The following is a 25,684-nucleotide window of genomic DNA, read 5'->3' as shown; positions in this document are numbered from 1 at the left end:
CTACCTTGTAAATATGATGAAAGGTTTAAATTTACCAATGTTTGATTTTTCCGCAAAATTATATGTGATTATTATGTAATTCCATGTAAAGACACTTATGATGAAATATTATGTGTTTATAATATTGAAAACTCTGCGTTAAAGCAGTTTTTCAGAATGGCAATGGAGAAAACAGGCAGAATGTAATGCAATGAAAACCATTACAAAATGGTGCCAGCATTTCCCTACCTTTTACTGTGTTGATGAAAATGTGGTAGTCCCTCATTTATGTCGTTTGTGATAAGTGTTTTTTAAAATCAGAAATTAATGGTTGCTCACTATCGTGAACAAGGTGGCAAGAGGCCATCGAAACGCGTTGATGTGAACTCATCAATAAAGGAAGCCGTAAAAGAAAAACCCTTGGAGTGCAGTGTGGTTACTGTAGAGCTGTTCGTAACCCTATGCTGAATATATATATATATATAATTATATTCCATTAGAAACACACGCTCCTTCCAACAGCGTAGTTCAGGCCACACCAACAGCGCTGGTTAAAATTGCTTTAATTCATGACAACAAAGGCATTACGCGTTTCGACTGCACTAGTCTTAATCATATGCCACTCATTGTCTCTCATCGGCGGGTTCGTTTAGCTCTTTAGAAAACGTGACTTTATAGACATTGAAGGCGGACAACTGTCCAATTAGTGCTTTTAAAGAGGCAGTCCAATTTACAAACATCATACAGGTTGTCACAAATCTTTTTTCTTTCTTCTTTTTACTGAAACGAAGGTAGTAATATAATTATATATATATATATATATTTAAGTGCCCATGTGCGCACTGGTAGACCTCGGCGCAAATTAAGCAGTAGTTTAAAGTTAAAAATTGCCAAACTGATGTAGCAGCATGGTTGCCTGCTCCTAAAAGATGAAAGGCTGAGCGCTAGAACACGTGGTCTCTGCAGCAGGCTCTCTTCACACTGATCTTCACACTGAGGTGCCCGTCCATGTGGGCTTGTGCCTTAGCATCCTTACACTCACCGGTTTGTGTGTTGTGTGTTATAAAAGAGAAACAGCATATTCCCTAACGAGTCTGTTACACAGCACGCCCAAAGAGCAAATGCTAATGATTAAGTTCCCATCTGGGCACTGGTAGACCCTGGCGTAAATTAAGCAGTAGTTCAAAGTCTAAAATTGCCAAACTGATGTAGCAGCATGGTTGCCTGCTCCTAAAAGATGAAAGGCTGAGCGCTAGAACACGTGGTCTCTGCAGCAGGCTCTCTTCACACTGAGCTGTTCGTCCATGTGGGCTTGTGCCTAAGCATCATTACACTCGCCGGTTTGTGTGTTGTGTGTTATAAAAGAGAAACAGCATATTCCCTAACGAGTCTGTTACACAGCACGCCCAAAGAGCAAGTGCTAATGATTAAGTGCCCATGTGTACACTGGTAGACCTCGGCTCAAATTAAGGAGTAGTTTAAAGTCTAAAATTGCCAAACTGATGTAGCCGCATGGTTGCCTGCTCCTAAATGATGAAAGGCTGAGCGCTAGAACATGTGGTCTCTGCAGCAGGCTTTCCTCACACTGAGCTGTCCGTCCATGTGGGCTTGTGCCTTAGCATCATTACACTTGCCGGTTTGTGTGTTGTGTGTTATTAAAGAGAAACAGCATATTCCCTAACGAGTCCGTTACACAGCACGTCCAAAGAGCAAGTGCTAACGGGAGGGGGGCCGCGTGGCCCCCCTTCCCTAGGCCACTTCTGGCCCCGGGGACCCCTTCCCCTGGGGCCTGGCCACCCTTTATTTTTAATTATAGAGGGGGGCCGTGTGGCCCCCTCCTCAGGCTACTATTGGCCCCTGGACCCCTTTCCCCGGGGCACGGCCATTATAAAAATAAATAAATAAAGGGGAGGGGGCCGCGTGGCCCCTCTCCCGGGCCACTTCTGGCCCCAGTGACCCCATTCCCCGGGGCCTGGCCTCACTGTTGGGGACCGTGGGGGTAGCCCTAATGCCCCCACAGTCCCAGCCGGCTCCCCGCCTCCTGCGGGAGCCAGCATTGGTTTTGCACAAGGGGAGTTGCTGACATGCAGATCCCCTTGTGCAAAAGCAATTCTGCTTCGGTTTTTGGAAGAAAAAAATGAAGCAGAGTTTGCTATGACCCTGCCATAGCAAACAGCAATGTCCAGGGGGTGGACACCCCGGGACATTGCAGGAGCTGGCCCTGGGGGGTGGCCGTCCCCAGGGCCATCAAAGGCTCTCAGAGGGGGGCCTCAAGGCCCCCCTCCCAGCATTTCAAAGCCCCGGGGAGGTGGTGGTCCCCGGGACACCCCGCATTGAAATGAGTATGTGCCCCGGGGACGTGGTGATCCCCGGGGCTTGTTTGGGGCTCTTACCCCTGCATACAATTAAATAAGCCCGGGGAGGTGCCGGTCCCCGGGGCAGCGTGGGGGGGGTTGGGACGCCCCATGCATTTATTTATTTTTTGATAATCAAATGTATTTGCATTTAAAAGAAACAAGCATACAAAGGACAGCATATGATTGCACAGTAAATCAAAGTCCATCTCCAGCAGACAACAAAAATCTGCCAAGCTGTCAAGCTAGCCCCTCCATTGAAGAGTAGTGTAACGATATAGGAGAGAGAACAAGCACATAACTCACGACAATAGATTTAGCCATTTGCCACATATCTTATGAAATTTCTCAGGACATCCCCGGGCCTCAAAGAGGGGTTCTTCTTGAGCCACGCACCATCCAACCCCCATTGCCACTTTCATATGGTAGGAGGTTTGGCCTGAGCCCAGGCCGCTGCGATGTCTCGCTTGCCCACTGCCACCGCTGTGCCCAGAAAGCGTTTGTCGGCACTACAGCCGTCCAGACCATCAAAAACTCCCAGAAGAAGGCGTATAGGATTGTGAGGGACCTGCCACCCCAGAGTTTGTGTAAGTCAGATTCCACACTCGATCAAAATGGAGCGAGAGCAGGGCATAACCAAAGCATGTGGTAGAAATCGGCAGGAGCTTGGCCGCATCATTTGCATTCTGGGGAGGAGCGCAGACCTGCCCTGTATAGACGCGCAGGAGTGAGATAAGCCATGTGAAGGTAATAAAGTTGGATGAGACGTAGTGTAGAGGAAGTCATCAGAGTTTATGGGGCCATAAGGGCGTCGCTCCAGTCCGCCTCCTCAAGGGGACCCAACCACTCCTCCCTACGGGGTCGTAGCGAGTCTAGGGTGGTAGGGCCATTGTTCACGAGGGAATGGTATATCCGGGACACCCCCCCTCTGCCCAAGTTTCCCATCATAACTTGAGTCTGCAGCGGGCTAAACTCAGAAAGCGAAGTGCCTGGTGGAATGAGCGCAGTGAGGGCGTGGCGGAGTTGTAGATACTTATAAAATTGGGTGGTGTGAAGGGAGTGACGCTGTTGCAGATAAGGGAAGGCCCTGACGTGGTCTCCCACCCAGACGTCTCCAAGTATCGAGATCCCGACCTGATCCCACTGCCGAAAGCCCTCGAGGGACGATGTTTCACGCAGCCATGTGCCGTGCCACAGAGGTGTATGTTGGGTAAGTCTCTTGTCTCATCGCGTATAGCACAGGGCAGAGCGCCAGGCCACCAGAACCGCTCTGGTGATAGGTGGAATTGTTTGTGGAATGGGAGCCCCATATAATTAGGCTTGGATTTGCGGGAAGTCCATAGTGTTAAGCTCGGTCCGGTAAGCCGGGTCAGACCAGCCACTAGTTAACCAATCATGGATGACAATAAGTCTGGTGGCCAAGTAGTAGAGATGAAGATTTGTCATACCCATGTCTCCATCAAAGGGAGGAATCCAGTAGCGGGCCACGGCAATACGTGGTCTCCCACCCCCCCCCACAGGAACCTGGTAATTACCCCATCAAAGTCTCGGAACCAACTACCCGGAAGGTGAAAGGTGATGTTCTGTAGAATATATAGGAAACAGGGGAAGATCATCCTTTTAAAGAGTGCCCCTCTTTCAAGGGGATTGAGGTGGAGAGATTGCCAGTGCTTGAGGTCATGTTTGGCTTTCATGAACAGGGGTGTAATGTTGAGGGCCCATTCCAACTCCGGTAGGAGAGTCACCCAGATCCCAAGATATTTGAACAATTGCCTCCGTAAAGGGATATTAGACTGCCAATCAAAGCAAGCACTCGAGGGATGGAGGGGGATCAGAGTGGACTTCGTCGGGTTGAGTCTCAAGCCCGAGGTGCTCTCGAAGGCCTGTAGCACCTTTAGGCAACGCAGGCCGGAGCTCTTCGGGTCAGCCAAGAAAAGCAGGACGTTGTCCGCGTACAGCCGCATTTATTTTTAAAGCCCCCGGGAGGTGGAGGTCCCCGGGGCTATGGGGGGGCCACATGCCCCCCGCATACAATTAACTAAGCCCAGGGAGGTGGCGGTCACCGGGGCTGCGGGGGCCCCCGCGGTCTCCCGCAAATTAATTACACATTGCCCCGGGACCTGGCCCACCCGGAGGCTTATATAAAATGAAGCAGGGGAGCCCGCGCTTCATTTTTTTTTCCGGCCAAATTCACGCACCCAGCGCGAATTCGGCAGTTTAAAACAAAATATGCTTTTTTTGGGCCTAGGGGTCCTTGTGGGACCCCTGAGCAGGCCTAGAGGGTCAGGGTGTTTCTACCATGCCCCCTTTTCTTGTTTTTACCTTTTTTTTACCTTTTTCTTGTGACTCAGTTACCGAGTCACAAGATGGCTGCCAACACTTCCTGTTTTGGAGTGTTGGCAGCCAATTAGAATGAAGCTCATGCTCAGAAGGAGATGTGTGGTTAGGCTCCGCCCAGATATCTATATTTCTTTTTGCTTTAATATTTCCAAAACTACTGAACGGATTTACACCATTTAAAAAAAAGGGTGCTTACTGAACCAAGGGCTACCTTTTTGCCAAGTTTGGTGTAATTCTGTTCAGCAGTTCGGGCTGTAGCCTGTTCCAAAATTTCCTATGGAAATTAACATGGAGAAAATGTGCTTTGGGAACCCCTTTTTTCTCGGCCCCCTCTTCACGAATCACCCTGAAACTTTCAACACAGAAACTGAAAGGGCCGACCCATTAATATTGAAAGTTTCACAAAGATTCGTCAAACGGCGCCAAAGCTATTGCCAAATCAAAAACTGCTTTTCCTAAGGAAACTAGTGGGTCCATTAGGATGGGACCGGCCGCCAGTGGTGCGGCGGTCCCGCACCGCCAATTAGTGGGTCGCATCCCGCATGTACAACATTGTGGCAGGCAGTGCTATGAACAGCACACGCCACAATGTTGTAAATGCATGTTGTGCATTGGCATGCACACCGTGCCTGCCACCTCGTGTATGCCAATGTAGGGGTGTTCCATGGGTCTCAATGGAAATCCGAAGTTTTCATGGCTAATAATGACCAGCTGTTAAATTCCTTGTTTTGTAGTGTTGGCCCCCTAGTAGACCTCCTTGGTGGATATCAATAACCAAGCATTGTGGACCTTGTGATCTTTCATATATTTTCTATCTGCCCTCCAGTGGGCGTTTAATGGCATTTTTTACTTCTCCTCTTGGTTAGCATCCATTCCCATGCAGACTTATTTTCGAAGCTGCGTGGACCCCACCTCAGCAATCCGTGGCGGCAGCCCTCACCCAATGTGTATCACACGCTCCTACTCATTTGGTTATATATATACATTACCGTCACGGCAGCCTGGTCGTGGAAAGCTGCACCATTCGTGAATACAAAGGCTGTGGAGCGAAATGGATCGACTCTGCACAGCACCACGTTTTCATGCACAATAAGCTGGCCCCTCATCACTGTGCCTACTAAGGCTAAGAAAAGCAATAATTAATATGACATTGAAACTTCTATAGTAAATTACTAATACTCACCATCAAGGACTACGAATCCTATAATGCCTTTCCAAATACTGCACTAGGCCCCGCCCACTAATGGCGCGCATAAAATGAACCTGAGGTGAGCCATCAATGTTTTAACTCTGCCTAAGAAGAAGAGGTGTGTGATGCCTCGAAACGCGTCGGCAACTTCAAAGAGTGTTACAGCAATGAGGAGCGAGCTGCAACGAGGTGACAATGGACCGCAAGGTTTGAGACGTGGTCGAGTGCTCCTTTCAAAAGCTTCAGGGCATTTGGTTTACAATATATATATATATATATATATAACAAGAAGCAGGAGACCTCTGAGCCCAGAGGTCAGGAGTACACGCACTCAGACGGAGTCCAAACGTTTAGGTTTCAGTTCGTTTTTAATTCAAAAGAAAGTTCATCAGCACAGCCAGTCAACAACAACACTGGCCCAACGCGTTTCGGTTCTCACTCGAACCTTGATCCCGGGTTACCTAACACAATGGCCAGACATTGTTTATGTCAATTATTGCTGCTACTTCCTGTTTAAGCATTTGCAAAGCATGCTGGTCATTGTAGTCCGTGTTTTTTGTGCTGGTGAATTCACAAAAGCAAAATGTACCAAAATTAAACTCAGGTAACTAGGAGAGAGAAAGCAAGTGACAAGGTTGATCATAATTACAATCCTTAAGTGGAACGCTATAATCAACGCAGTAGCAAGTAACATAATGCATCGAGGGTAAAGAACACGTTTCAGTCTGCACACAACAAGTGTGTTTAACACAATGTTTATGTTAACCTGATTACCTGATGCATTATGTTACTTGCTACTGCGTTGATTATAGCGTTCCACTTAAGGATTGTAATTATGATCAACCTTGTCACTTGCTTTCTCTCTCCTAGTTACCTGAGTTTAATTTTGGTACATTTTGCTTTTGTGAATTCACCAGCACAAAAAACACGGACTACAATGACCAGCATGCTTTGCAAATGCTTAAACAGGAAGTAGCAGCAATAATTGACATAAACAATGTCTGGCCATTGTGTTAGGTAACCCGTGATCAAGGTTCGAGTGAGAACCGAAACACGTTGGGCCAGTGTTGTTGTTGACTGGCTGTGCTGATGAACTTTCTTTTGAATTAAAAACGAACTGAAACCTAAACGTTTGGACTCCGTCTGAGTGTGTGTACTCCTGACCTCTGGGCTCAGAGGTCTCCTGCTTCTTGTCTATACCGGTTGTCCTACCGGCTGTATCACGCACCCCCCAGACCGAAGAGCGCCGTCCCCCAACCCAGGACATTACATGATCTCATATATATATATATATATATACATATATACATATTATCTACTGGCGGTCGCCAGTAGATAGTTATAGTTAGGACCGAGTTCCCATAGGAAATCTGAAAATTCTATTTTGATTAACTTTGGCACCGGTTGACTTATCTCTGTGAAATTTCAAAACTAATGGGGCGCTCCGCTCAGCTCCTACCCTGAAAGTCTCGGGGTGATTCGTCAAGCGGGGGCTGAGAAAAAAGGGGGGTCCCAAAACGCGTTTTCCCCATGCATTTTCCCGTAGGACCTTTAGTTGAAGGTACAGCCCGAACGGCTGAACAGAATTACTTGAAATTTGGCAAAGAGGTAGTCCTCAGGTCAGGCATGTGCCTTTTGCATATATGGTGTCAATCTGTTCAGTAGTTTCTGAGAAAATTGCAGTTAAAAGTACATAAATATCTATATGCGCGCACCGTGCTCGCACGGGGCGCGCACCAAATGTCCGCAAGCGTAATTCTGATTGGTGGTTAGATGTCAGTCAACATTCGAATCGGTCGAAATCAGGAAGTGTCGAACGCCATTTTGTGTGGGACAGTGAAAAAGAAAGGTGGAGAACGTGAAAAGGGGGCAGGGTAGAGAGTTCCTGACCCCCTAGCCTTTGTCAGGGGGTCCCTGAAGGACCCCAAAGGGTGAAAAAAACATTTTATTGTTTTTCAAAAAATCGCGGGGTGCGCGCACGGTGAAAAACCCTTAAAAAAAAAAAAACATTTTAAACTGTTTATAAGTTTATAGAAGATATTAACTATGCTGTTCAACTTTATCCAAATTCAAAATAAAAGAGCTGAGCCATTCCATATTAAAGGATACAGTCAATCTATAACTATATACATAGGTAGTTTATTGTAAAATGAATATATAAAAAATATAATAATACATACATAAATTAGCATTTAAAAAACCTTACAAATTCACTAAAAAAAACCATAGGTTTCACACACGTTATAGTTAGGAATTAGCATTTAAAAAACCTTGCAAATTCACTGAAAAAAACATAGGTTTCACACATGTTATTGTTAGCTGGACATTTCACTCGTAAAAAACCATTGAAATTCCCCCGTTACAGTTAGTTCAGCTAACTATAACTCGCGCGACCGCAATCCACTGCTGATGACGTCACATATTACATCACTCATGACATGGTCAGTGACATCACTCATGACATCACTGATGACATCTCAAATGACATCACTGATGACATTCACTGATGACATCATCCAGTGAATATGTGTCTTTCTGAAAAATAAATATTTTTTATATATGTATATCTAAAGGTTAATGGAAGAATAAATGGGTTAATAAGTGTCTAAATGGATGTTTTTTTTTTGTAAAATTAATTGTATAACTGACTTATTAACAGTATCTTAGTGAATACAGTAATGTAATATGTGACGTCATCGGCAGTGGATTGCGGTCGCGCGAGTTATAGTTAGCTGAACTAACTATAACGGGGGAATTTCAATGGTTTTTTACGAGTGAAATGTCCAGCTAACTATAACATGTGTGAAACCTATGGTTTTTTCAGTGAATATATATATATATATATATATATATATATATATATATATATATATATATATAAACCACAGGTTGCCCCAAAGAGAACGTCACACCAGCAGAGGTTGATGCACACAGCCACCAGCAGCAGAATCATCCAGTCAGCCCTCCAAGATTCGTATGTTACTGCCAAACGCGTTTCGAGCGAATGCTCTTGTTCACTGGCTCTCTCCATTGAAACAAGGAAAGCGGTATTGTAGTGGAAACACCTTTTATTCAAAATGTAAGTCCCGCCCACATGGGCGTCAGCCAAACGAGGCATCATAGTCTATGTAGTTTTGCCCATCGTTGCTTAGACCAGTTCCATCAAAAACCCGGTTGGGCACCGCAAACCAAAATGAAGAGTTCACTAAAATGTCAACCCCAGTGGGCACAAAAACTGAAAGGGCTGCTGGTAATCCTGCCAATAAATCCGACAGTTAGGCCCTCTGCTCTCCTCGTAGGCGCTCGAAATCGGACGCCATGGACCCGCAACATGGCAGTGGGACATTCTCGCGGCTAGGCTTGCCGCTATACAAAAAAACCACAGGTTGCCCCAAAGAGAACGTCACACCAGCAGAGGTTGATGCACACAGCCACCAGCAGCAGAATCATTCAGTCAGCCCTCCAAGATTCGTATGTGACTGCCAAACGCGTTTCGAGCGAATGCTCTTGTTCACTGGCTCTCTCCATTGAAACAAGGAAAGCGGTATTGTAGTTTTTTTTTTTTTTTTTATATATATATGTATATGTATATATATATATATTACCTACTGGCGGTCGCCAGTAGGTAGTTATAGTTAGGACCACGTTTCCATAGGAAATCCGCAACATTCTATTTTGAATAACTTTTGCGCCGGTCGACGAATCCTCGCGAATTTTTCAAAATAGGTGGGGCGCTACGCTCCGCTCCTACCCTGAAAGTCTCGGGGGGATTCGTCAAGCGGGGGCTGAGATAAAAGGGGGGTCCCAAAACACGTTTTTCCCATGCATTTTTCCATAGGACCTTTAGACAGGGCTACAGCCCGAACGGCTGAACAGAATTACTAGAAATTTGGCAGAGAGGTAGTCCTCAGGTCAAGGAAGTGCCTTTTGTAGGTTTGGTGTAAATCTGTTCAGTAGATTCTGAGAAAATAGCCTTTAAATCAATATATATATCTGAGCCAGCTTACGGTGCGCTTACGGTACGCTTACCGTACGCGTACGGTGGCGTGCGCGAGCGCGATTATGATTGGCTCTTAGATCTTAGTAAACATTCGAATCGGCCGAAACCAGGAAGCTGCGGCCGCCATTTTCTCTCTCGCACTGAGAGCGATTTTTAAAATTTAAAGCCCAAAAACATGTAAAGGGGCTGTTTAGACAGCTCCCACACACATAGGCATGTTGAGGGAGTCCCCAAAGATCCTCCAAGGCCAAAAACGGAATTTTTATTTTTTCGGTAATTTCGCCGATTACGCTTACCGTACGCTTACGGTAAAAAATAATTTAAAAAAAAAACATCATCCACACTCTCTGCACCCCGTGTGCAATTGGTTGCCGAAGGCCACCAATTGTGCATGGCTTATCACAGTTGAAAAAAATAAAATTTTTAAAAAAAATAAATAAAAAAAAAAATTATCCACACTCTCTCCACCCCGTGTGCAAATGGTGCCCGAAGGGCACCATTTGTGCATGGCTTATAAAATATACGAAAAATTAAAATATTACCTTTCAAAACGAAGTGCATCATATGTCCTCCATGTGCGCACGGTGCGCGAAGCGCATCGTGCGTACATGGCCCATCTAGCGTAACGTGGGCACGCGGTGCGCGTAGCGCACCGCGTGCCCACCGTGCGTGCATGGCACTAACTGCGTAAAGTGGGCGCGCGGTGCGCGAAGCGCACCGCGTGCTCACTGTGCACGCACGGTGCGCGCACAGAACGAACTGCGTTAAGTGGGCGCGCACGCCACGAATGGCGTAAAGTAACTTAGCATTTTAAAAAACGTACAAATTCACTGAAAAATTATAGGTTTCACACACGTTATAGTTAGGAATTAGCATTTAAAAAACCTTGCAAATTCACTGAAAAAACCATAGGTTTCACACATGTTATAGTTAGCGGAAATTTTACTGATAAAAAACCAATGAAATTCCCCCGTTATAGTTACTGCAGGCAACTATAACTCACGCGACCGCAATCTTCTGCTGATGACATATGTGTCTTTATGAAAAAAAAATATTTGTAATATATGTATAGCTAAAAATGTATGGAAGAAGACATGGGCAAATAAGTGTCTAAATACAGTATTAGCATCAGCAGAGGATTGCGGTCGCGTGAGTTATAGTTGCCTGCAGTAACTATAATGGGGGAATTTCATTGGTTTTTTATCAGTAAAATTTCCGCTAACTATAACATGTGTGAAACCTATGGTTTTTTCAGTGAATATATATATATATATATATATATGTTTTGGGAAATACAACAATTTGGTGAGGCAAGGCCAGACCTAACAAAAGTCCCTCCCATCACCCAAGCCAATGCGGGCTATTGTCCTACACAGCACAGTGCACACACAATGTGTGCAGGTGTCATTGCATCAGTTTCCAATATGTATCCCAGTGTCAGCACACTGAGCCCTGACACATTCAGGGGGATTTGCAGGGATTGGGCCAGAATTGGTTCTGGAATAATAAGAGCTATCAGGTCCAGAACCTGGCTAGTTCTGGCTCTTTAAATAACTGGCTTCAAAGCTAAAAGCCCCCAAAGCAAAAATTTACTAATCAAGCTGTGACGTCTAATCAAGAGAGAGACAAGGTGAACAGCAAGCTATAGGGGTGGTTGTGATTTTACTTTCGGTCTCAGTTTTGTCAGCAAATCTTTAGTATTCAGCTGACTTTGCAATGGTCTGGACATGAAACTTCTGATTAAATCCTGAAGGAACATAGTTCTTAAAAAAACCTTGCATGGACATTCAAGATCGATGCTCTACACTCCTGGGCAAGTTTGTTGAGCAATGATTGAAAGGGCTACTGGCAAGAACTTCTCAAGATGAGTAGAGTCATAGTGGGGGTAGCTTGACGCCTCTCTGTGATGCGCATCCTCAGTAATCCCCAGAGAGTGCGTCAAATGCTGGCTGGCTGACATGTGGGGGATGTATGACATTACAACGCACACTTTTACAACGCATGCACTTACAACGCATTTTTTACAACGCATAATCCATTACAACGCATGACTTTACAACGCAGTACACTACAACGCATTTTTAAAAAATACCTTTACAACGCATTACCATTACAACGCATACTAACTTTACAACGCATACCATTACAACGCATAATATTAAATTACATTTAAGGTAAGTATTAGATAGTATAGGGGTAAAAATTACTATTCTAACTCCAGGGGGTGCAACAGTAAGGTAAGTGTTGGATAGTGTAGGGGTAAAAATTACTATTCTAACTCCAGGGGGTGCAACAGTAGGGTAAGTGTTGGATAGTGTAGGGGTAAAAATTACTATTCTAACTCCAGGGGGTGCAACAGTAGGGTAAGTGTTGGATAGTGTAGGGGTAAAAATTACTATTCTAACTCCAGGGGGTGCATCAGTAGGGTAAGTGTTGGATAGTATAGGGGTAAAAATTACTATTCTAACTCCAGGGGGTGCATCAGTAGGGTAAGTGTTGGATAGTATAGGGGTAAAAATTACTATTCTAACTCCAGGGGGTGCATCAGTAGGGTAAGTGTTGGATAGTATAGGGGTAAAAATTACTATTCTAACTCCAGGGGGTGCATCAGTAGGGTAAGTGTTGGATAGTATAGGGGTAAAAATTACTATTCTAACTCCAGGGGGTGCATCAGTAGGGTAAGTGTTGGATAGTATAGGGGTAAAAATTACTATTCTAACTCCAGGGGGTGCATCAGTAGGGTAAGTGTTGGATAGTATAGGGGTAAAAATTACTATTCTAACTCCAGGGGGTGCATCAGTAGGGTAAGTGTTGGATAGTATAGGGGTAAAAATTACTATTCTAACTCCAGGGGGTGCATCAGTAGAGTAAGTGTTGGATAGTATAGGGGTAAAAATTACTATTCTAACTCCAGGGGGTGCAACATTAGGGTAAGTGTTGGATAGTGTAGGGGTAAAAATTACTATTCTAACTCCAGGGGGTGCATCAGTAGGGTAAGTGTTGGATAGTATAGTGTAATATTATGCGTTGTAATGGTATGCGTTGTAATGGTAGTATGCGTTGTAATGGAATGCGTTGTAAAGGTAGTTTTTAAAAATGCGTTGTAGTGTCATGCGTTGTAATGTCATGCGTTGTAATGGATTATGCGTTGTAAAAAATGCGTTGTAATGGTAGTGCGTTGTAAAAGTTGCGTTGTAAAGGTTGTTCCCCACATGTGGGGCATGGTGTTATGCATGTGTGTTATTTGCATACTGATCCAATAATATACGCACACCACCAGATCCCTCCTGTCTATCCATCTCCACTCCTTCATCCAGACACCGTGGTCTCTCTCACATTTTCTCTTGGTGCTTGACTGCCCTCTTGTCCATGTCTGATATTTACTTTCTATTTTCACTATTTCACATTTTGTCTCATTGTTTTACTTCTGAATGGTCTGAGTATTTGACTTGTCAAGGCCAGAGGAACAAGTAGTACAGTACAGCTTCCACTTTATGAAGTTATTTGCCACAGAGTGGAGAGTTGTGGAGCTTTTGATCCAGGCCTCCATATAGTGCCATATAGTAGACCAGTGGTAAGCTCCTTTAACATCAATGTACAAACCTTATGGTTTGAGATCTTTCCATTTTCGTTCTCTTGCAACTTCTTTGTACTTTTCATACCAGCTCCCATACAATCTCTGACTATCCTTTCATCTCCCCTTGAGGCTCATCATCTTCATTTTTGGCCACCTTTCCATCGTGTTCATCTGCCTCACAGTCTCTCTCTTTTGCATTCCAGATCCACACACTCCTGTCCAAGGAGGAGGTAAATGACTTTATATAAGCAATACTTTTGTGATTCATCCAGATACCTTTCACAGTTAAGGAATTTATGACCAGCTTGTTGTATCTGCATTTCTATGCCGTACATTCTCTCCTTAGTGTTATGTCCCTTGCTGCTCAGCCAAAGTGGCTGTGAAGTCATTAGAATTCTGATGTGTGCCCAGCTGAGTGAATGAAAGTTGGAGTGAGTGGACTGAGCTGCCACGATACTGCTCCCGGTGGGGCTTTCCTGATACCTTCCTGCTTCCTTATTAGCATCTTTACCTGTAACATGAGACTACTACCTTGTGAATAAACGTGATCCTGTTTCACCTATACTACTGGCTACCTTGCATCCTTAAATACGACACAGCTTTATAGGCTAAAACCTCAATCAACCATTTACAATGACGACGAAGATTATATTACTTAGAGGTAGTTATCCGTAATATCCAGTATAAATTCTGGTAACGAAACAGACTGGCAGGAAAGACCACTGTCAGGGTTACAGGGGAGGAGGAGGCAGATTGTGTGCACAATTGGAGGAATGTGTACTGGGCAAGGTTGGCAATGAGAGCTGGAGGGGGGAAGCATTCCAACAAAAGCTATAAAGCTGTGGCAGTAGCTAAGGTCCTAACATGGAATAAGGAACTTATCTTATACCGAAGTGGCTCCAGACTCATCTGACCACAATTTCAACTCGCTCACACATTCATCCACCGTAACTCTCAGTATAACATTATATTAGTCAATCTCTATCTACAATTGGCTTTTTTAACCCATACACCCATCTTGTATCTCTGTCCTACATTCCACCTCTCTGTATCCATTTCCCCATATGATTTAATTCCCTCTCTCTGTCTTGTCATTCATCTAATGCAGTGTTTATTAAACATGAAAAGTGCATTTGGAAGCCAGCATTGCTAAGACTAAAATAGTGAGGCCAAAACATATCCTTGTTTCACCCCTCTAACCACTTTAATCCAACACTTTTCCTCAAACCCCATATCCATGTACCTGTGGATCATGGACAATGATATGATATGATATGATATGATATGGAGGGTATTTGTAGAGCGCAGCAAATGCCCAAAGGTGTCAAGGAGCTAAGATCGCAGTGATAATGGTACAGCCCAGAGTAGTGAACACACGGTCTATCAAATAATCTATTGTGTGAAGAGCCAGGTCTTTAAAGCTTTCCTAAAGGGGGCATGAACTCTAATGTTGGGCACTGTCACCAGATAAAGGTGACCAGAGCAAAGATTCCTAACAGGGACGTAGCTATGAAACATAGCCCTAAGTCTATCAGGCAGCTCTGATAGAGGGCCTCATGCACTAAGCAAGCAGATTTGAACATAATACATTTCCTTATGGGGAGCCAGTGAAGGTGTCATAACTCATTATTCAGTGACTGTTGTTTAGGAATGTTCAGGGCGAGCCTGGCCAGTGCATTCTGCACTAGCTGTAATTTAGCTTGGGTTCTCTTGTTGGTGTCTAAATATAAAGTAATACAGTAATCGACTCTCAACATTTATACAAAAAAACCTAATTTTGTTTTTAGCTCACCACATCAAAAGTTACTACAAATTCTGAAACATTGCAGTGGAAGATCCTTTGCACAGATTTACTAGTTACCTTTCAGTTACTTACAGCACTCGGGAAGCACCACACGGCGGATCACTTGACGACCGAGCATCCTTTTACAAATTGAAAGAAAAGGCAAACCTAAAGGGTGACCGCATAAAAGAAATAAAGATTCTCGGCACACCATTATACTACCGAAGATTACCAATAAGATTGTCTCGGTGGGAGGTTCCAATATCTGACTTAGAGGTGCTATCGAAGGATTTTGCCGATAGTGGGCCTTTAGAAATCTGAATGATTCCGGATGGAATAACTATTTGATGAAGTTTTTAATGTTTCACATGTTAGTTGCCTCTCATATATTTTAATTTTGTGTACTTATTTGTTGTGTAAAATTTTGATATATGTGATTTGATTTTGATCAAGGAGAACTTCATACTATGATGAACTGTCAATAAAAATATGTTTTTTAATTAATTTTCTTGTAATTCTGGTTATACATACATGTGTCTATGCAATTGTTCTCTGGGTTCAAGTTTATGATTCATGTGTGGTACTGGTATGACTTTATGGTGAGAGTTTAAACAGCTCTGAGTGAGAGTGAGAATATAATTGTTTAATTTGGTCCAAGAGAGTTTGTTCTGTTCAACAAGCAAACAACATGCTGCGGGGATATGATAGCCACATTGCATTAACTTCTTTGTTCCATGATCGTAGGGGATTTCTCTAATTCTAGGAGGCGCGTAGAGGGTAAGCTTCTGGGATTGGGGAACACCAAAAAGCACAGTGGTCAAACAAAGGTGGCAGGCACTGCTAATGACCCTGCACAGCCAAAAGAAAGTTTAATTTGCTGTACATGGTCTATAGAGAAGAGAACTAGAGAGAGAATAAAAGATATTGAGAAGTACAAAGAAGATAGAGAGAAGAGGTTCTAGAAAAAGAGAGAAGATTAAGATAAAGAAAGGAGAGTAAATAGAAATCAGGAGAGAAAGAGCAGGAGAGACAGTAATGGGAAGGCAGATGCAGCTACAAACAGAAAGAGGAAGTGGGCAAAAGGTTGAGAGAGGCAGCTGGGCAGAGATTGGGAGAGTGGCAGTGAATCGGTATGACAAACAAAATAAAACAAGCAACAAAACAATAAACGAGGCCACGTTTTTTCGCCCAAAAGGTATTGGATGCCGCCTTGAGTTTGTCATACCGAGGTTTCAGGTATCTCTGTGCTCACCCTACATTTTGGGGAGCTTGTTGACCAGTACAATCTACGCCTGAGTGATTCACCACTACACCTACTGGTTGTGTATAAACACTTTCCGACTGTTTCAAGGCTATCCAAGTGGTTATTGCACATCACTTCTTACACACACTTTGGTCCTGATGAAAGCCGCGGCCTCCCTACGGGGAGTGTTAGGCTGATACATGTCGACCTTTTCAATTCTTTGACAGATTGAATCTTCCTCTGTCTTTGTTGCACCTTTTAATCCTAACCTATGAATACAATTTTAAAATTGTGTAGCATATCATAGAGTTAGTTTTAGTCACTCACATTTCTGTTTCACTTACCCCACTCCCTACTCTCTGCTCATTGAGAGGTTTAGTACACCTCACCATCTCCACTAAATCATCCCTGAGCTCCTCCCTCTCAGTCAGGGGGTTGCAGCCCGCACTATGACTAGGCTCGTAGTGCGAGGAGATCCCCTATGATGCAGCATGCCAGGGTGAGGGGAATCGTCCTCAGAAAGGGATACCCCAATACCGAAACATTCAATTAGACCCAGGGGCCAACTATAGTGTTTTCTTCTTTCAATATGGCCCATATGTTTTGGTATGGGCACTACTTTCTCTTTTGCCTCAGCTTGTTTTGTAACTTTCCCGTTGTCCGTGTTCACTTTGCACCCACCTACCGGGTGCAGTGGGCATCTTACTGCCCTGAGTCCCGGTTCCACTGCACTGTCAATAGCCAAGTCTCTGAGCAGGAGGCTGGGACTCCCAGCAGATGGGTGACCCTACCTGCAGTAAGGCCATGCTGAAGGCTCCTGTGGAGCCCACCGGGGGCGCTGCTGTTCCCGCGGCCTGAGCACACCTCCCCGAGGCCTGGGGCGCACCCCCCACGTCTGCCTCCATGCTGCTCATTTCAGGCCCTGCTGGGGTATCCTCGTACTACCTTCTTCCGGTGCTCGTGTCCAGGGGTCACCTTCCTGTGATGGTGTGGGCTGGTCTTGGGCTGCTACCGCCCATAGGCCTTTTATACCAGGAGGAGGGCAAGGGGGGCCCCCGCTAATGTGTGAACCCCCTCGCAGCAGGGCGCAGGCGGAGGAGGGGGTGACACTGAAGTCCCGTCCAGGCACCATTCTCAGGGGTTCCTCTTGGGGGTTGCAGAGGGTCCCCGCAGGCCGCAGACAATACACTTCCCCTCACTGGAACTATGAAAAATATGTTTCTGAATCTGTAACCGAAATAAGACACATCACCAGTTGAATCTTGGCATTCACAAAGGCAAGGATCTGTTCCTTTGTTGTTGCCACAATTTGAAAGAATTAAGCTCACAGACCAGGTCCCCATAATAAAATTCCATATATAAGAATTCCACATCTTTATGTACAATCTGCTTATCAACTTAATTCCTCCATCGTCCTCCCAAAAAAGTGCCCACTACCAGTCCTGATGACAACCCAGATAATACCATTAAGGTTTTATACCAATCGCCTCTCCTGCTGGGACGCGGATATTCCCACAAGATTCTACCACTCTGAATTAGCAGTGCTTGATCTACAACTTTTTTTCTTTGCCTTTATGCTATGTTTATGTGATCATAAGGCTGTATTTAGAGTGGTTTGTACACAAAACGAGCACCAATTAATTTAAGGCGGACTGACTGCTCAAATTGTCTTTGGTCACTTTTGTAAACTGTTCATTTTAGATATCTCATTTACTGTGTAGTCACCATCACCAACTATTTGCAATTCAAATATGTTACATATATGAGCATGGTATTTGTGGTAAAATATGCACTTTTGTAGTAAAACAGAATTAGAAATGTCCCCTCTAAATAACGCAGAGTTGTCCTTTAACAGTGTGGCTACCATCACCCAAATAGGCAGATGTCCTGCATAGTTACCTAATTCTTAGTTTGTAGAAGTGATATGGAAAACACCCTACAGATGCTATTATCACACACCTAGTTTACACCAGGGCATCGAGTTAGATAGGGGGTCTATTTTACTGCTTTATTCCAAAATGATTTTAGGCAATTAAAAATACATTTTCATTATAAAACATGGATATTTGTTGGCATTCATGCTTTGTAGCTACTTATGCATCTGAACAGCGATCATGGTGTTGTCTGTTAAAGTTCCCCTGACACTCTCACAGCAGCAGGGAGCTGGAACTCCCATGCAGATAGTTTTTTCCTCAGCTGTTTAGTCTGAGGAGTAAAGGAAAACTGCTGCTGTTGAGAATCAAGGTCTCAGGCTATATGATATTCTATGGATGTTGAGAGTTGTGATGGTAGCAAAATCAAACCAAGGTAGGTGGTCTGTTGGCCCCGCCATCTAACAAGGAGTCACTCCTTTTTCTACAGTTCGCCTCGGATGTGCATGCAGTCTAGGTGCCTGGGTACAGGTGGTGATGCAGATGTCCCTAGAGTTTATTTTATTCTGAGGAGTTAAACAATGTAATGAAGGCGCGAGGGGAGGCGGCAGAGTACAGTCCAGACAACCAGGGTTTTTGTTGTGTCTGAACCACTTCATTTCCATGTAGCAACAGTCAGAGTGAACATCCCTCGCCTCATTGGGCACCTGTGAAACGTGCGCAACACCAGAAGTGCTAAACATGGGTAAAATCTGGAAACATCTACGGTAAAAGCGTTCAAATCCGGTGTACACATGAGGTAATGTTAGCCGTCCGTATGGAGTGGTTGGTTACATGCAAAAACGAAATACCCATGATTGTCATACCTGCTGCTTTTCTTGCACACCAAAGACTACAGCCGAGATATGAGTGCACCGCTTGAGACAGTGCCACTCTTTGAAAAGTAACACAAAAACACTCCTGTGGCAAAGATACATTCAGTATGATGTGGGTGCAAGCTGGTAGCCGAATGGCCAACTCACTTGAAGATAGTGGGCAAAGAGCAAACGCAATTTTTTTTCCCCAACGTTAAATTTCTCTTGATTTTTAGATCAGTCAGGCAGGGTAGGCTGTTTTCGCAAGGTTAGCTGTTTCTGTCAGAGTTTTTGTTACCAATTCTTTACAAATAATAAAACGATCTCGTTCAGCCAGACGAGTATTTTTTTCCAAACGTATGCTATTGGCAGTTTGGTGTAATCATTCTGCCTGCTATGGAGTGTAGAAGCTTGCTTCAAATCTATGCAGTTTGGATTTGTGCTTTTGTTGAAATGTAATTGAACTATTCATCTTTCGTCACAACCTTACAGTGAAAATTATTGTAGGAGCTTCCCCAGTAAATTTATATTTAGATTCTCACCATCGTTGCATCCTCAAAATGTTTAAAGCACACTGTTCGCCACTCATTTCCCAAAATGTTCTTGATGGATATACTCCAAGCTCTCTGTAAAGTTATTTTAAATTAGTGGCGAGTTAGGTTAATACTTCACTTACAAAGTTAGTTGTAATTGGAAACTCCACACTTTATGAAGCAGATGTATTTGCCTAACTTTACTTGATGTGAGGCTTATCCTTTCGGGCCCTCCAGGTGTGATGTGATTCAAAGTTTTGAGTGTGGAGGCTGGACATTAAACACCTCAGGTAAGAGGTTTGGGGAGGGATATCCCTCAGCTGAGGACAGCTTGTGTTTTAAAAAAAAGAAAAAAAGAAAAAGGACAGAAAAGAACTTGATGAGCTTTGCACAGTGCAAAACATGCACAGTTTACAAAATACACAAATGCTGCGAGTCAACCCATTTTACAACTTTACATCCTTTCACTTTAAATCCCATTTAACTGATAGGATTTAAAGTTGGATTGTGAAAATTTGATTGAGTGTGATTTAATATGTACCTTAAAAAATCCACATATTCCTTTACATAGAATCACACTGTGTGCAACCTAAATATTTAAATCGGTTTATTGATGGCACAGAATTTCGAAGACAGATTATCAAATTCAAAATATGGATAAGTAAGCATAGTTTTTCTATACCTTACTCGACTTATATGTACCTACACAATATATATATATATATATATATATATATATATATATATATATATATATATATATATATATATATATATATATATATATATATATATATATATATATATATATATATATACATATATATACATATATATATATGCACCAGAGCTGGTATCTTTTCCAAAATACGAAAAAAAGCAGCAGCCACGGACTCTTCAGGCTTTTAAATGCAGTAATTTATTGTGCAGAAACGGCCCACTCTACGCGTTTCGGGACTGACTCCCTTGTTCACAAGTGCCGTAGTAACATAAGGTGTTCATTTAAATAAACATGTGATCGTGTTTCAAATAGGTGACATAGAAAACAGACTTCCCAGACCGGAGTTGCTTCACTCCGTCTTAACAGTACAAACAAATCGGCGTGTCCCGCCATATTTGAATTGCCATCAACTTATCCATCATTGTACATTTGAGAGTAACAGTCCACAATAAAAGCAAATCAACTCAAGGTAAGGAACATGTCATCGCCAGTTTACTAGTACAAAATTCATAATACAGTGATTAGCTACTAAGACTGTAATTAAATCGTCTTGGTTTCAAAAAATATAATTATTCCGCTTCACCTGGTGGTCTATTTACAGCGGAAATTTTGTAGCTATATTTCTTAAATTGCAAAGTCCGTATTGCCCAAGTGGGCAAATTGCAAATTTCAAAGCATTGTTCCTTCATTGATATAAAAATCCTACCCGTCGATCTTATAACTCTCCTGATTCATTCCCTTGTGGGAAACTCAACAGATACTTTAGCTCTTTCACATTCTTCCATAAGGCAACCAATCTGGTCTCTGAAACCAAAAAAGATATTAAAAAAAAAATAATCTTACATGTGAAAAAACATTCTACACCATACCACAGTACAAAACATTTCGAGAAACCTAAGCTCATTTTTTTACTAAGACAGGATAAAAAACTTTTTTCATTGTTGCCATCCAATTAAAATTCAAATATCTAAAAAATTCCATTTTAGAATAACATTAGCCTAGAAGCAGATTTTCGCAACCAGTGTTCAAAACAGTTATGATCTCCTAATGTACTTCCATTTCTTCATCACAATTATGTCCTATGGGAACTAAAGTCCTGTATTGAATAATCAGTTTTGACTCGAGGCGTCTCAGATCTTGTACTCTGTTGCCACCTCTCTCATTTAATCTTACCGAGTCCAACACACAAAAATTCTAAAGGGCGTTGTTTTGCCCATGATGACTTTGAAAGTGTTGCGCAACAAGATATTGCTTGTCACCGTTTTTTATTGCGCGTAAATGCTCTAACACCCTTTTCTTTGCCTTATGAATTGTGCTGCCGATGTATGCTTTTTGACATGGGCAAAACAAGGCATACACTGCATACTCGGTGTTGCATGATGTGTGTTTCGAAATTTGAAAAGGTTTACAGTCAGGCGATAGTTTGCATTCTTTTTTGTGTGTACTGTTTTTGCATGCTTTACAGTTACGACATGGGTAGAACCCCTGTATTCCCAGACTCCTTACTTCAACTGGTTCCACTGCTCTGCAGAGCGTATCTTTAAGAGATTTAGCCTTTCTGAACGTAATCTGCTAACAAGATCTTTGTCAGTATGTAGCACTGGCCAGAATTTAGTTAGACTTTTTCTTACATCATGAGCCTGTCTACTAAAGGTTGTAATAAACCTGATTTTAGATTCTTCTTCAAGATCAATTTTCTCTACTAATAGTGAGGCTCTAGTTCTTTCACTAACTTCCCTTTTAGCCTTATTAATTGCTGATCTCGAATATCCTCTCGCGAGAAATCTTTTCGTCATGATCATTTCCTCTTTAGCATAACCTTCAGACGTGCTACAATTACGTTTAGCACGTAAAAGTTCTCCAAGTGGTATGCTGTTAATGAGAGAATGAGGGTGACAATTCCTTGCGTGGAGTAGGCTATTCCCTGCTGTAATCTTCCTAAACAGTGAACTTTCCAACCCATTTTTCTGTACTGTCAGTTTAAGATCAAGGAATTCAAGTGTATCACAGGACCACTGACTCGTGAATCGTAAATTAAAATCATTCTTGTTAAGCACATTGACAAACTCACTGGCTTCTTCTTCGTTCCCCTTCCATACACAAAAAATATCATCAATGTAACGAACCCATAGTGCTACTCTGTCTTTAAAGAAATCCAATTTGCTTACTATCAGTTCCTCCCAGTACCCCAGATAGAGGCCCGGAAAGCAAGGAGCAAAGCAGGTCCCCATCGAAGTACAGAGGGTCTGCTTGTAAATTTTATTGTCAAACATGAAAAAATTCTGTTTTAGACAGATGGACATCATTTCAATGATCATTTCAGTGTGAAATAGGTACGAAATTGATCTCTCCTTCATGAAATGTCTACATGCCTGTAGCCCCAAATTATGAGGGATACATGTGTAAAGACTCATTACATCTAAAGACAGCAATGAGTACTCTTCTTTCCATTCAAATCTCTCCAAACGTCTTAAAAAATCACCCGTAACTTTCACATATGAGGGAAGCACCTTGACGAATGATTGCAAAAAAAATTCTACATATCTTGACATGTTTTCCATACAGCTTCCTCTTGAAGAGACAATCGGTCTCACAGGAGGATTCTGTATGTTTTTGTGAATTTTGGGGAGTAAGTACAGAGCAGGGAGTTTGGGAAACTTACAGAGAAGAAAACAGTACTCCCCTTGATCCAATAACTTTTTGTCTCTCCATTCAGTTAGACGTTTTTGAAATGCTTTAACAGAATTCTCATATTCCATTCTGTTACTTCTATTGTAGTTATCTTTATCAGCTAACTGGCTCATCCCTACATCAATGTACTTTTGTTTAGATAACACAACAACATTCCCTCCTTTATCTGATTTTTTAATAACTATGGTGTTGTCTTTTCTCAAATTCTCAATTGCAATCATCTGCCCTTTGTTGACATTTTTCCACCCATACCATTTTTTATTGGCTAATTTGGATAATTCATGCGTGACTCCTTTCTCAAACACATAAATCGCCTCATTTTTAATTTGGAGAATGAAGATCGATTTGGGCTTGAAACACGTTTTAGCACTCAAATTAAGGGGGACATTCTCATACATTAAGTTTGCAAAGGGGTCATCTTCAACTTGACTTTCATCTGCCAATACTCTCATGGTATGAAGTATTTCGACATCAGACATTTTTACCTCACTAGATTGTTCCATATTCATTTCAATATTACCTACAATTTTAGTGGCATACCATTTCTTAATGCGTAATTTACGAGTGAAATAAAACAAATCAATACGACTTTGTGTGTAATTGAAGTCATTAAATGGACAAAAAGTAAGTCCTAATGATAAAAGATCTACCTCCATGGTACTCAATGTCCGTTCTGACACATTAATCACTGTTTTTTCATCCATTACTTTTTCTTGATCTGACCCTTTGTTCTGCTTCCCACAGGGCTTCCGAATTCTCCTGATGTTATTGTGTTTGGCTTTCTTGCACCTCAGTTTCCTCGTCCACGACTGAGAAACCCACTTTGTTTGTTGGACGATTGTCTTCCTTTGGCCATTAAACTGAACTCTGTTAAAATACTATTTTTTACTGAGCTGCTGTCAACTGTAGTTGAGGATTCGCTCCCACTCGTCACACTTCCTCCAGTTTGATTGTCAGTGCTTGATTGATCGTCTAAATTGTTGCTAGATTTTTGATGATTCATGCTATTCGGAACTGACGTTCCCGTACGTAATTGATCATATTTCTTTCCAAAGGTCAAAATTCGACCTTTCTGATAATCCACCAAATCGTGTTGGAATTTGCGTTGTTTTTTGGTTTTTGTCATCCTCAATTTTCTCTAGACTTCTGTCCATTTTCTCCATTTCCTTAAGAAATTCTTCCTGTCCACACAGACTTTTCAATTGCTGTGTGGTGTCATCAATCACTAAACTTAATCTTTCGACATCCTTATTGGCAAATTTGACTAGCATTTTTAACATATATATATATATGTTCAAGGTATGTATATGTTGAGTTAGGAATAGTAAATCTATACTTCCCTAAATGCACTTACCTTTCAATATTGTGTCCTCGAAATTCATATACCACGATGTTCTTGGGGTTGATATTTAGTAGTACAATCAGTATTTGGGAAAGAATACACCTATAGAGCACAGCTTTATTGTTTGGTCATAACTGAGGGCTTGCCAACCTAAAGATATACTTCTGGCTACTGGCCCAGTGCCTTATTATTTTATTTGCAATCCCGCTAGTGAATGCTGCTTTAAAACTGTATTTGCAATCCCATCAGAGCAAATCCTGCTGTAATAATGTACCGACAATCCTGCTGTAGCTTATAATTCCAATGGAGTCGGTACTTGCTGTTACCGGCATCATCAGAATTAAGAGGTTACTAGTAATGAGGGCCTCAGGTTCCAAACTCTACTCTGCAACAAAAACAACACCTCAACTGGAGGGTATTTTTAAGAGAAGACAATTTGCAGGGTGAGATAAATCACAAAGGAGCGGGAAAAAGGAAGGGAGACCACAGCGTGAGGTAAGGGTTGAAAGAATAAAGTGTTTATACAATTCTGTAAGTGGTTAGGAAGCACTACAGTACATATATTTGTACAATGACCATAGCACACAAGGTGGGCACTGAACGTACCAGTGAATTGTGAACGGCGCAGTGACACAAGGGTGCAAGAAACAGCATGAACGGCGCAATGGGAAAGAAATACAGTGGTCAACAAACAATGCAGATATATACAATTATGTACAAAATTATTTAGATGGTTTAGTTGACCACAGAAGTGCCTGAGTTCTAGTATACGCTGTAGTATCCGCCGGCTTCACAGAGGTTTCGTTCCTCGTCTTAGGATTGAATGACTCTCCTTTTCTGCTCTGGATTAATTCACCCCGCTCTGCCTGGTACGCGTCTCAAAACTCTTCCCTTGCGCCCAGTACCTGTTACCCTTGGACTCGCGCCTCCCCTCCAATCACACGCTTTGGCCGTCCTGCCATTACGCGCCCTCCTCCCCTTGGAATTTCTTGCTGGAACTTCTTTGAATCACACAGCGTCATCTACCAATATATCTACAACCTTATGCGACGCCTCTGTTTTCTACCAGAAGCACTACCCCATAATTACTGACCTATGTCCTGATGATGACCTGAAATTATCCAGGTTGAAACGCGGTCGACTACACAGCCTGGAACTCAGGCACTTCTGTGGTCAACTAAACCAGGGGGAGGAGCAGGGAAACGCA

This window comes from Triturus cristatus, chromosome 3_1, assembly GCF_964204655.1.
Source record: "Triturus cristatus chromosome 3_1, aTriCri1.1, whole genome shotgun sequence".
In the NCBI taxonomy this organism is placed as follows: Eukaryota; Metazoa; Chordata; class Amphibia; order Caudata; family Salamandridae; genus Triturus; species Triturus cristatus.
Note: the sequence above shows the minus strand (reverse complement) of the source record.